At 41.8% G+C, this 12,703-nt stretch overlaps 1 protein-coding gene across 3 annotated transcripts in view; it reads right to left on the bottom strand.

Annotated features, from left to right (window-relative positions):
• Positions 1-12,703, bottom strand: part of msi (RNA-binding protein musashi) — a 132,079-nt gene that overhangs the window by 87,913 nt on the left and 31,463 nt on the right. Inside the window, exon 1 of one of the 3 annotated variants that reach the window (XM_069128534.1) lies at positions 7,473-7,735. The exons of the other annotated variants lie outside the window; for them this stretch is intronic. The gene's annotated coding sequence lies outside the window, so the exon portion shown is untranslated. Of the gene's footprint in view, positions 1-7,472; positions 7,736-12,703 lie in introns of those variants that run through there. 3 annotated transcript variants of the gene reach the window in all.

The raw sequence follows: 12,703 nt of genomic DNA, 5'->3' as shown, positions 1-12,703 counted from the left end.
TGTTTCGAGAATTTCAAAATTTATATACATAATAAAACAACTCGAAATGACAGCTTTCTGTTTGGAAACAGTTTTTCGTTTATTACCTGTACAAAGCCAAACTCGCTCAGGTAAAAAGAGCGACAGATTTGTTCGATTTACGTGATAACCGGATTCCCAAAGAGTATTTCTTTCCTCCTTTTTTTTTTATCATTCACATTCGCAATCTATTTTATTGCAGATTTGCAAAGTATAATTGCGAGACTCTCAGCACCAGCGAGCAAGGCGAGAAAGGCGAAATGAGAAGGTTGGAGCTGTTTTCAGCTAACTGCGAACGCGTCATACTTTTATCACCGGAATGAAATTATGTTGTTTTTTCCTGTTACCGCGAGTTCCTTGTAATCCAGGCGATTTCTCAACCTGGGTATAAAGGTTAATCCGAAACGGAGAAAGGAAGCGTGAAAAGGTTTTCTTTGTAAAACAAAAGAGGAAACATGGAAAGTTGATCTGCCGCGACACGAGTAACTTACTTCCGAATTATTTCGCTAACGAATACTGAACAAACACGGACTACATGATTACACAGGAAGAACACGATTACACACGAACAACAGGGGGATCAGTCGTTTTATCAACCGACTCTCCGAGGAAACCTCGAAACCTTCAAGATTTCGAGCTCGGAGTTAACTTAATCTAAAAATTGGTACATGGAGCATGATATTTGACCAGAGGTGCAATTAATGTTTTGCACTGCTACCTTTTTCTCATTTAGCCACGATCTTAATTATTCTCTGTATCTATTTCGTAAACCGTCTTGAGCCGAAAAATGAGAAACAGAGCTCGAAAAGGAACATCAGAGAAAAGACAGAGAGAAAGAGAGAGAAAGAGAGGAAGTAAATAAGCGCGTGTACCAACAACCAGCCGATGACCTACTATTGACGGTTTGTAGACCTGTTTCTAGTTACGTACTGGTACAATGGAAACTATTGCAACTCAAGACGAGCCTGGAAGGAGAAAAAAAACAAAATGAGAGAGAAAGAGAGAGAGAGAGAAAGAAACGGAGACGAGGAAAGAGACAGGGTAGCCAAGAGAAGAAAGAAAAGGAGAGACAGCACGGTTCTTTCTTCCACGACGAAAAAACTGTGTCGCCTATTGTCGACCGGTACCCATCGTGGAACAATCGCGATAATGAGAAAGCTACGCAGCCGAAGAGTTTCGTTCTTTTTTCTCTTTCTCTCCGGCTATGTAACACAGACTTTCTGCACGCTTTTCGTTTCGGCCTTCGTATCTCCAGCCTCCTAGCTGCCCCCACGGAATCGCCGGCCTTCCCTTTGTCTTTCTGGCCCTATGATTTTCATCGTCGTTGCCACTGGCACGCCAGTCTAGCGATTACTTTAAACAAAAATCGAAAGGAACCGCAACTTTCTCCATCGATCGACGTTCCCATTCTCCTCGACGCGACGTTCAAAACGAAGAAACAATCTGCGCATAGAGACATTTAAGAACATAATGGAGGACGAGAATAGCGTATACAGAATATTTCGAGATGCAGTGAACTATGTGCGAAGACTGGGCGAAGAATAGACGCTCGGAGCAACTATTTAGCACCTATCTCCAGTATGAATAAACACACGCGTTTTAAGAATCAATAACGCACAGCGCGATTACACGTACGATTACGCGTATAGCATCCATTGAACTTTAAACTTGATCTTTTCAAAAACCAAGCGTCGAAAATCTGACGTTTTGATAATGGGATGATGTGCAAGGTGCATCGTACAAATGGAGAATCGATCAACGTTACGATAAACATCTCGCAAGTAAAATGAAGAGCAATGCGTGAAACGGTGATTCAGTTTCTTACGATTTGAATAGAAAATGGAAGATTGACGGGTGACCGCGTGCGCCAGACCGAGTCATCGAAAGAAAAGTGCGATTCTAAAAATATTGGAAGCGATGTTCGCGTTAAGGATTACATAAACAGTAAAACAAAAATGGTCGAGTACGCCGAGCGCCGTTCAACGGAAGCCAGACGAAAGTCTAAGTTCCAAGTTTAGCCAGCTGACGCGGTTTAGCAAGGAGACACAGGTCCGATTCGCTTCGTATGCCCGTTTCTATAATACTAAACATAGCGTAGAGAGCGATGCTCGTTTTAGGAAAAACGCAGCTCTCCAATCACACGTCGATTTTCGATTAACACGTTCACCGATTGGACAATTATAACTTTCGTACTATTTCTATATACAGAAATATATTTTACTTCTTTAAAGTTCTTTAATTAGATCGCTACACATTCGATTTTCACCTACAGCTGCGGACGTATACGCAAAATTATATTTCTGCGAATTCGACCAAAGAAATAGAACCTAGGCAGAGATTTTAATCGTATCCATCGTATATTACGGCGATCCATATTTTATACAGCTTTGTGTGAGTTTTCTGTGCACTTTTGCACCTTTTAATTCAGTTTAAATATATAACATTCATTCATACATTCGTAAACATTCACTGCATACATTCGCTGTCCACAATACCTGTCTTTGCATCGTTAAATAATACATAACGTTTGTTTCATACGAGTTATCGTGAAACATTTTTTCTACGGTCCTGTGATTTTTCATCACTTCGCATTTCCAACATTCGATTCTGCATCCTAAAGAGATTCACGTGGTACACGTGAAACGTGTTAACTCGACCAGTGAACAGAATCAACGAAATCGATACTCGTAGCCTCGTTAATTCTGTGGTTAAAAAAACAGTAACGAAGATCATCCCCGGTGCACCCAAGTTATCGCCAGTTCCTCAAACGTCAGAAACACTCGCCGTAAATTCAGCCGTGCTCGAAACTATACGACTTTTCCCCTGTCGAAGCCTATCTTATCTGGACAAGGAGAAACGCGACGCGAAGAAAAAATATGACGTTCAACAACGATTTCGTCGAATGGAAAATTCGTCGATCGTGATCGTATTGTTTGGAAACGTCAGCTTATACAACTCGCAGGAATTCCTCCTCATTTTTCCGGAGCTGTAACGAGCGAGGTTCGCACGCATAGCGGCGAATCTATCAGCGCTTATGGCAGTACTCGATCATTAATCAACGCGGATCCTAGCAAGGGTATCCCGCCAAGAACAGTGCAACCATTAAGTTTCATGTTCAGCCACCTTCGCCCCAGAACAATAAAACTGTCGGAATGGAGGAGCGAGCGCGTTCACGCTTGATTGAATCATAGCGAGCCCGTCTGCTTGTTCGAGATGACGCTGGAAATAAACGGCGAAACGGCCGAGTAAATCCTGCGCGTTCCACGCACGTTCATACTCTACTTCAATAATCTCGTCGAAATTAATAACGATTTCTACGCGAAGGACATTTCTGGCTCGGATACCTTGACACGATTAAAATGATTTCTCGACTGGGAAATAACAATTTTCTAGACAATGTCCAACGCAAGAAGATGCTTTGAAGTTGCGGTCAAAGTCGCCAAACGCTACGGATTTAGCCAGTTTAGTCTATTCTCTGGTTCGATGAACCATCGATCAGGTTCGAAATAGACGATTTCGTAAATCGAGGAACCTAGTTGTTTCCCTTCGCCCAGAGTTGACAAGGAATTATCAGTCGTTGATATCGACGAAAAAGGCTACGCCTGTTCCGCGAATCTTTCGACAACGTAAAAGAAAGAACGTGGACTCGATGAAGGAAGGATCGATTTAAACGTCGCACGAAATAGAAAAATTTTTGTGTTGACGTGCGAGAGTAAAGAGTTCACGGTGAAATGTGCCGCAATTGCAGGCAAAAGAATCTGTACGGTACGAAAGCGCGTTGAACACAGGAAAGATAATTAAAAATTGCGCTATAAACGAAACTTACGCGAAGAAAGCTGGTTATTGTCGTACGAATTAAACGTATTAACAAACGTATTTATCTTTTAGCGAATAACAACTTATACGATCTAGAATGCTGCGTATGCGAAACACGGAGCGCGAAAGGATGAAGATACCACAAAATCTTCGACACTGTGTCTTCCATCAAGGAAACGGCCAACAGAGCCACGAGAAGACACGCTTGCAATGGAAGTTTCGCAAAGTTGAAGGATGACGATGTTGCGCCAAGAGTAGATGGCAAGATTGCGCGGAAAACACCCCGTGGCACGAGGGTGCCGCAAACACCGGCATACTGCGCATAGCGTGGAATATTAAACGATCAAAATGAAATTCTAAATAGGGAACCACTGTTCCTCACTGACGTCCACCGACGATCGCTCCACTGACTATGAAATTCTTTTTCCTTTGCGCTAAAATAACCCACCACTATTTGATCATTTAATTAAACTTCCTATTATGCAATTTGTATTATTATTCTCTTAATCTGCATTGGTCGACCCAGATTTACAATATTTAATTAGAAAATAGTGAGATAACCTACAGATCATGAAAATAGTATCAACGTGATCCGATATTTACGTAATAGAGCAAAGGTAGACGCGCGAAGAAGCCATCCATATGCTCGTGAAACGCGAATTCTCTGGTAAATTACTTGAACGGTTTCGTACGGGCGCGGCTTAAATCAAGCGGGCGTAAATTTTAACAGCGTCATAACGCAACCAGTAAAATGGTATATTTACGCTTTCCAAACTTCTTCTGAAAGTGTTTAGGGCGCTTTATCTGTGAGACGCGTCTAGTACTTGCCACGTATAAACCTGCTGCGCCATTCTTTCGAGCAATACGTTTCAAGCAGAAGTTGTCGAAAAATATACGATTCTCGATCGGATTCGTAATCCAATAAATTAGACAGCTTTAGATTAGTTTACGTGAGAACAAGTCGTTAAGACAGCGAGACGTCGATGGTCTTCAACGATTCGAGTTCAAGGTTTATCACGCGGAACACATCGTTATCTCGGGTTATGTCTGGGTATAGCAACACAGACAGGTGACATCGTGTTCTTCGAAAATTATATTTATTCTCCCCCGTGTTATATATTTAAAAAATTCGATTTTTTTCCATAATTTACCCGCATTTTTTAATCCTTTCATCTGTGTACGTGAAACTCGTACACCGTACGTGCTAAACTATCTCTCGATATTTGTAATAAGAAATTGTGACTGTAGCCTCTCGAAAGCCACAACGATGAACTCCATTTACACGAATTTTTCAATTTCACTGCTCGGAAACATGGACGAAGAAGTTACGTTCGGTTGTCTAACCGGTCTAACGATAAAACAGGCTCGATAGGTGTCTTCTAACATTACCTAGGAGACTCGCTGCCGACGTAACGATAGGATGAATGGGTGGGACGGAAGAGTTCGACTCGATCAACTTTTGGCAATACGATACTGGTGACCCAATTCGCTCGGATAAAACTGCTCTCGGATAGCGTGTTCGACGTTTCGACGGCCTTTACACGCTTTCGGATCCCGACGAAAGCCGCTCAATCGATAATTGCAAATTAACCGGCCGGATCGCCGATAGAAAGCCAGGAAAACAAAACCGCCAACTTTTCGTACGGAGCGGAGATAAAATTTTCCCTATTGTTCGGTAACCTGTTTCGCATTCCTCTCCGTCTATACTTCTCGCTCTCTGTCGACGTTTTATTTCACGTGAACGAAAGCTAGACAGAATGGAGAATGAAAAACGGCCGACTAAACGATTTGCAAAAGTAACGAGAAATCGAAGGCCAACGGAACGTTACGCGAAATTCCATAGTGCAACGTTCAATGCACGCGACCGAGAAACATTGTTAAACGACCACGACGTAAGAAATTTCAATCGGGTATCTGGTTTTAAACCGATTGTTCGTTTTCGTAAAGAACGTAATAGATATTATCGACCGAGTTACTTGCACGGGATGCAACAAAGTTTTTATCGAGTTAACTTTGTGTGTTTGCGAGGGAAGCGCAGGGAAGCGGGCAGTTTGACACGCGCAACGTGGTATTTTTGATGGATGCAACAGTTTTGAGGTACGCTTTTATCAGATTATTAGATTTAGGTGAAACGGCTGAAATCTTTCGTAGTTTCCTTGAAAACGACGATAATCGAATTATGATTTGATAGAGCCGATATATTTTGTCTGTTGTAAGACAAAGTTACGATCATTAAGACCAATATCTTTCAATATCTCGATATCTTAATCATCCTTGATCAGATTTCGATTCATCTTTATGTTTCTATTTCTCCATCTGAAATTTCTGCGCTAGCCCTTTCAACTCAATGACTACCGATCCATACCGAGCAATACCGATCTTCTAGTGAAATCAACAAATTGTATCTGTCAATTCGGTACAGCATTAAAATCAAATATACGTTAACGCGGCTACAGGTTTTGTTACTTTAGTGAGCACTCGACGTTAACAGCAGATTGTATCTTTTCTTAATATGGTTTTTATTCTGTTAGAGTCGAGATTTAAAATTGTGTAGGTACTCCAATTCGATGTGGAATCACGGTTCGCTCAGGTATGCACATAATCTCCCTTTTAATAATAAGACGATCGACAAAACACTGATTACGTCTCGTCTCTCGAGCTTCAAGCTTTACATCGGCATCCAATAAACATTATTCAATAGCACTTTTAGTCACTTTAGTATAGCCTGAAATCTTCACGCGTTTGTGAAATCGATCATTTCATATGCAACAACCTAATAACTCACGACGTCGAAAATTCGTGATCGATCGGCAGCGAATCCACTCGATCAGAGACGCCTTTTAACATAAAGTTCACGATCTTCGCAAAGCGGCTGATAAAAACGAAAAAAAAACAGGCTTTCCAAGCGGGTATATCAAAGCAGAAACGACTGGTATCGGTTTTTCTCCGACGGAGAAAAGTTTTGCTGGAGCGATTCGCGGCGGATTATCGATTACCCGGACTATTCGCCACTTCCGACATCGAGCGACTAATTCACGCGGATTTAGGTCGCTTGATGCGTGCGTGTACGGATTGATTCACAGCTTCTGATCACGGGGACAACGGATCGCCGTCATTCGTCGCGACTTTGCCAGAATATTTCGCGTGTTCAGCCTTCGCCTGCCGCCGGAATTATTGATTCTGGCACCAAACCGTACCCCGATGGTCTTCAATTTCCTTTTCCGGGTGAAGGACGAAACCGCTCGGAGATCTATCGGTAGCTCAAAGCACAACATCTACGCCGATCTTTCTTACTTTTCTACCTTTATATATAAAAGCTTGGTAATTCACGTTTCTCTCACAGATAGATATAAATCATGCACATCTTCCGTCTTCTATTCCAGATTTACGATAGACCGAAATTATGGTCAAAACGTGCGGGATACAGTACGATTTATCGATGAAACAACCAGAGACGTTAACGCGTATTCTACTCGCACGTCTCGAAACGAGTTACGTATGCTTTGACTCAAACACATCTCAAACAACGAAACGTCATATGCCTGGACGTAGGAAACCTCCGTATCTCGTGAAACCTCTAAATAATCCTCCGAACATATGAAATGTCATTTCGCCCTTTACACCTCTCGGATAGTCACCTCATATCGTTGCAGCAAGTTCAACAAGTCACTGATTAGTCGACTTCCTCGATCACCTCCTGCTCGATCACTCACATAAGTAAATTAAATCGGTCGTTCGAAGGGTTGAAGGAACGCACGGATCTCCCGTTCGGGAGATCGAAGCTTGCAATCGAGGAAACCGCGTTGTATTCAGAATAATTGGAGTCACGCGGCGAGCAGCGGTCTCTCGGCAAAGACGCACGAACGAACACGCGCGCGAGCGTACGCTTTGCGACTGAGTTTGATATCCTCCTCGAGGGATAGTCCGCGGAGGAGAGCTCTACCCCCACTCGGCTGGTTAGGAACGGCATCGACGGCCGGACGAAGGGTGCACGGGCGAAGGAGGGTGCACCACTCGCTCGGTGTCTATAAAGCGACATAACAGGAGTGCGCGTGCGTCCGGCGATCGTGTGCATGCTTTGCCCGCAAAGTGGCAACCGGTGGCACCGGTGCCACCGGCCACCTCGACGTCTATTTACGCAGACGATGCACCGTGTCACGCTGATCGGGCCGGCCGTCGGGCCGCGCGAACCACTTGCACATACCACGCTGCGTCCTCAAGGACGATATAACCGAGCAACCCTCTCGCTAGCGACGGAAGCTCTTCCCTCTTTTATTTTTCATCCATTGATTCACACCTGTCCTGCGACAGTTTCGTTTCGGGTCAAGCTCGTTCTGAGTAATTTGTTTCTCGCGTGCTGTCGTTCGGCCACGGTAGTGGCACAATGAATTTCTAAACGGTGCAACTAACGTCGTCGATCTTCTGGTGGATTTAATTGCTTGTCAACGTTGGAGTTCAGTAAATTGCGCGTCGGAATTTGGGTTATGTTTGTCAGAAGACTCGATAACTTTGAATATTAGTAAGGTAATGGGAAAAATACTTAAATAAATATGTATATCAGCGCTAATAGTTAACACGTATGGCGATAGCGTCACGTCGAGAGTTATCATGGTTTTAACCAACAATTCTGTTATGCAACGTTACGAGCAAAGTAATAAGTAGAAAATACGTAACTCATAATACTAAATCATAGATTATGGAATACCTAGTGACTCTACGTGGAAGTGAATATAATACGATAAAAATGGTATACCGTCGTTGAATAGGATGGCGGGAGAATCAATTTCTCTTTCGTAGAATCAATCGGATATATAAACTTTCTTTGAAAATTTCAGATATTTTCTATCGACTGTCGCTTCAGCGAGGCGCATATTTCGAATTTAACGCGTGCGAGCAAAGTTTGCTTGGCGCATTAGTCGCTTTCGCAGCGTATTGTTCGAAAGATATTATTCAACTCCGTGCTGATTACGAGACGACCGGTGTATTTACGCGAACGCGGCCTAAGTAGGATTTAGATTAAACTTTGGATCGTGTACTTGTAACGAGCAAACGCGATAACAATGTAGTTGCCGCTAAACAAAATTCAATGTGACTTTAATCAATGCACGCGTATTTGCAACGAGTTTATGCACATCTTCTACGTAACGATGCAAGAAGTTAGAACTTAAATTAACTATTTTAAGTCGACAAACACGTACATACATTTGCGACATTTTATTACTGAAAATACGCTGATGTATCGTAAAAGTGGCAGAAACATTGCTATTTACCCGAAGACTCAATGGAGCTGCTGACGCAGCAAACGGCTTGGTTACCGAGAATCGATCGTATAAAGCGCATCGCGCTACAATTAAAGTCACGTTGTATATCCACACCGTAACGTGAAGTATACGTTAAGTATCTTATAAACCGTCTTTCGATAGAAATTTTTAGCCCAACCTCGCGCTGTTGCGAAACAGGATCGTTAATTTACACGCAATTAAAACCCGACATTGAAAATAAACGAACGTAAAGTTACGGATAGCCACCGATTATGGATAACGATTAAAACACAGCATTAAAAATGAAAGAACGCGAGAAAGGCGAAGCGTGGCGGCACAGAGTGGAGAAAAGCTTCTGCCCGAAGCTCGTAGAATATCGACACGTTCCGTGGTACAAAACCGCGACACGAGCCAACGAATTAATCGTCGCGGCAAACGGGCCATTCGATAAACAAGAAACACGATGTAGACCAGCACTCTAAGCTCCCGGGAGACGGGAAAATTTAAGGTAACGTTAGTTGGCAAATTTAAGGCGACCGCATCGGCGTCTCGCTAACCATCCTGGTGTCGGTGTGTATTTATGGGAAGGATGCGCCGTCACGTTAATCGGACCATACCGCGAGTCGATACACAGCAGAGTGCGCGGTGGCAGTCTTTACTCGTCGAGTAACGCGTTAGCTGCGGTTAATGTTTTCAGCCAAGTCTGAGAGTAGCTTTTTTATCGCTGCACGATCGATACTCGATCGATTGCAATTCGCCGACACGTGCAACTATGTAACGTCTCTTGCCACAATATGTTTAGTGCAAGAGATACGTATAACGAGCTTGTGAAATTAGTCAGGCCTGAAAGTACACGTGTTTGGATCATCGAAACGAAGAGAGAGGATCAAAGGAGCGATAAACGTTTGAAAAGCATAACGTCGTGACTCTGAAGTACGTGTTATCGGACGTCATTATGTCCATTAATGTTTTCCCAAGTTACGTTCGTCTTTGGTAATTTATATCGTATTTTACGAATATCAAGATTAGTGCCTTAAAATAGCTCTTAATAGTTTTCGTTAGCAGCTAGAAACATCGGCTCACTGTTCGAGCTAATTTTTCTTTCAGGGATACAAGCGAACTTTTACTAGAGAAAATCATTACTACATGGTATAAAATAATAGAGGGTTAACACAGCGTGATTTTAATTGAAAATTGTAAACAACAGTTCGAGATATCAAGTTATGAATGGAGTTTGCTAACTGAACACGCGTTCAGAACATGCGTATAGTCCTAGCTGTGATTAGATCGATCAATGTATTTGTTTAAAGCTTCAGTTCGTAAGTTCGCTACTTCGTCCGCCAAAAGTACGAAATAGATTTAAAAATCGTTGGAAAGAATTGAACGGAAACGCGGCTGAAATCTTGCAAAATTATTATTAATTAATCGGAAAATGGGTATCAATGGAAAGCGGCGTAACGACGTTTGCCCCAAAGAACGGTTGGATAGATGCATCGAACGCGATGACATTAATTTGCGGGCAATCGGCTTGTTAACGGGTGTAATTTAACTTATTTAATATAACGCAACAGTGAGATATTGCATTCCAGCGCGCGCTGCTTGAACGTGGGTGGAACATTCCGTTGGTATTGATTCGCTATGATTCCAGAACATCTCGGGAAACTAGCAAACCGGTAGGGAAAACGGACGAGATAACGATATGTTCTCTGGAATATTATCGTCGACGATAAAACTGTAAAAGTACGATCATTTTCCGGGTAAAATCGTAGAAAAAAGATGTACTTTGGAACAAGGAATAAAATTGGCAAATCCGTTCATTCCGAGATTCGCAGAAAACAACAGACTTTAGGAAAATCTTGGTACGATAAATATTAAAGAAACAAATCGATCACAAAGTCTAATTAACTGGATAAACTATTAATTTGCAGATCGCATCCGCCTTTTCGTCCTGTTGATGAAACGATGCAAGCAAATGTAATCGCAAATGTTGTCTGACACCCGTGCATAAATCACTCTACTTATTGACATTCGATAACGGATCGATAAACCAGTTCACGCAACCGGCCACCTAGTACGAAATAAACGCATCAGTTAAAAGACATTCAGCGTATCTGTAGGTACATCAAACAAAACGACACGCGTTGTATAAATATCGCTTTGCGTTTTCCTCCATCCAGATACCGAGTGAATCAACTTGCATTCTATATTTTATATGTTTAAAGGCAATCAATGGAATTTATCACCTAAATATATGGAATTGAGGCTTTAAAATAAAATAGTTCAGGTAAAAATTGAACTCGAGCTCACTCGCAATTAGTAATCTCATCGATACTTTTGTAGCTGAGAGTTAAAACGAAATTAAACGAAGTTTCGCAGAACGCAATTAATTGCATACGAAAAGAATGCAAAGTAAATAAATATTTTTACCTGAAGTCGAAATGTAAAAGCCTTATACGTACAACATGGGATGGTTTCGAATGGAACGATTTATCGAGGTGTGACGTGAGATTAATAAATCATCAGGTAAGAAGATAAGCGTATTAGTTAATCGACCTCGCAGCGTGGCGAACGTCTATTCTCGTTTCTATCGAACATCAAAAATTCTTCGATCCGCGTCCTAGCCGAAAACCATTTGTTACTAGTTCGAATTCGATTCGCTAGTACGGAATTCGGCCAACTTTAGAGTCACGGCTGTAATCTAATTTCATCACACGTACGCGATTTATATCGGCTTTGGAGTTGGAGAGTTTGTGGCTTCGAATCAGACAAACACAACCGAATGTAGATACGTTATTTCACGCGGAATTTCTTTTCGCATCTTATTTGCACTTATTCACTGCAATCGCGAAATCATAAAACAGAATCTTCTCTTTCCTCTTCAAGCGCGTTTCCATTGGTATTTTCAATTCTTCAAGGAAAAAGAGTATACGACGTTCTGTTGCAATTATTTTATTAGAACGTATTATAAATAAATATTAAGTGCAGATTGAAATATGGACTGTTTATTACAGAACATGAAAGGTCTGTCGTAGTTAATTTATTTTATTCTATTCGTACCGTAAGCAATCGCGGAAGTGCTTAAATTTTCATTCAGAATATCACAATGATACGTTGATCCAGGCTCGACATCGATGTAACATGGAATTTATTATATTTCGAATCCTTTGAGAATTTTGTTGAATATCAGCGAGCAACTAAGTTGCATCGCGCTATACTACAGTCAATTTATTATGTATACAAGTACTACGCTGCCGTTAATTTAACGATGAATTGGTATACACGTATTCCGTATTGCGCTCAATATTTGCTCATAACTTTCCAATAAAACGTTTATTGCGAAACACCATGTAACGGTTCTTTCCCATTTTCACTTATCGATTACATCTCTGCAATTTGTGCAGAAAAATTTGAGACACGGAAAATTATATAAACACCCGATATAATCGAAAAAGTTTCTACAGGCGTTGAAATAAGTTCGAAAGCCACTGTACGTAAAACCGAAGCGGAATCGCTCGGAGAATGACCATCTCGAGCTTAACAGGAACGCGCCTCGTCTCATTGTCATGCACGTGGACGCTAATAATAGTGGCGACTACCGTTGGCAGAAA

This window comes from Bombus flavifrons, chromosome 15 (assembly GCF_040668555.2).
Source record: "Bombus flavifrons isolate JBK064 chromosome 15, iyBomFlav1_principal, whole genome shotgun sequence".
Lineage (NCBI taxonomy): Eukaryota > Metazoa > Arthropoda > Insecta > Hymenoptera > Apidae > Bombus > Bombus flavifrons.
This window is presented reverse-complemented; position numbering and strand designations above follow the sequence as displayed.